The sequence below is a fragment of the Dioscorea cayenensis genome, chromosome 6 (genome assembly GCF_009730915.1).
Source record: "Dioscorea cayenensis subsp. rotundata cultivar TDr96_F1 chromosome 6, TDr96_F1_v2_PseudoChromosome.rev07_lg8_w22 25.fasta, whole genome shotgun sequence".
Lineage (NCBI taxonomy): Eukaryota > Viridiplantae > Streptophyta > Magnoliopsida > Dioscoreales > Dioscoreaceae > Dioscorea > Dioscorea cayenensis.
Window position 1 is genome coordinate 10,626,488 of NC_052476.1, and position 1,089 is coordinate 10,627,576.

Consider the following 1,089-nt stretch of genomic DNA (forward strand, 5'->3'; position numbering starts at 1 on the left):
GGGTGGGGAATCCCCGTCCCCCGTGGGGATCCGCCCCGTTTCGGGCGGGGAATCCCCGGTTTCCTCCCCACGGGGGCGGGGGCGGGGGAATAAAATTCCCCGATCACTGTAGCCGGGTGGGGGTGGGGAGTGATCTCCCCGACCCGAAATGTTATATATATATATATATAACAATATATTTTTTGAAATAAAAAAAATAAAAAAGAATATATAATATAATACAATGTTTGTTACTAGTAATGATTAGTCTCAATTAATATCTAATTTAATGGATTTTTTTTCCTTTGATTATTTGATTTTTGTAAGAAATGTGTTAAAATAGAAATTAGAAAATATATAATATAATATCATGTTTTTTATTAATAAAGATGAGTCTTAATTGGTATCTAAGATTCTAAGTTCATGAATTTAAACATTAGATTAGTGGATTGTTTTTTTTTAAAAAAAAATTGTGTTTGGAGGCCGGGGTCGGGATCCCCGTCCCCGTGGGGATCCCCATGGGGCGGGGAGTGGGGGCTTCCTACTCCTAGATTCCCCAACTGGGGCGGGGACGAGGAATCCCCGCCCTAGATGGGGGAGTGAGTGGAGAGATACTCCCCGTCCCCGCCCCGCCTCATGCCCTTCCCTAGTACTTTAAAACTGTTAGAATAGACAAGATATTTACTAACGGATTTCATTTCGTTAGTATAGCTATTATTGTATTCTGACTTTTATCTATAGTAACGGTCAAATTCTGTAGTTATGGACTATTTTTACCAACAATATTTTAAAATTGTTAGAATAGACAAGATATTTACTAATGGATTTTATTATGTCAGTATAGCTATTATTTTATTTTGGCTTTTATCTATAGTGACGGTCAAATTTCATATCTATAAACTGTTTTTATCGACAATACTTTAAAACTATGAGAATAGACAAGATATTTACTAACGAATTTCGTTTCGTTAGTATAGCTATTATTGTATTCTTTTATCTACGATGACGGTAAAATTCCGTAGCTATAGATTATTTTACCAACAATATTTTAAAATTGTAAGCATTTACTGACACCTATTATTCCGTTGGTATAAATATTGGTGTATATTG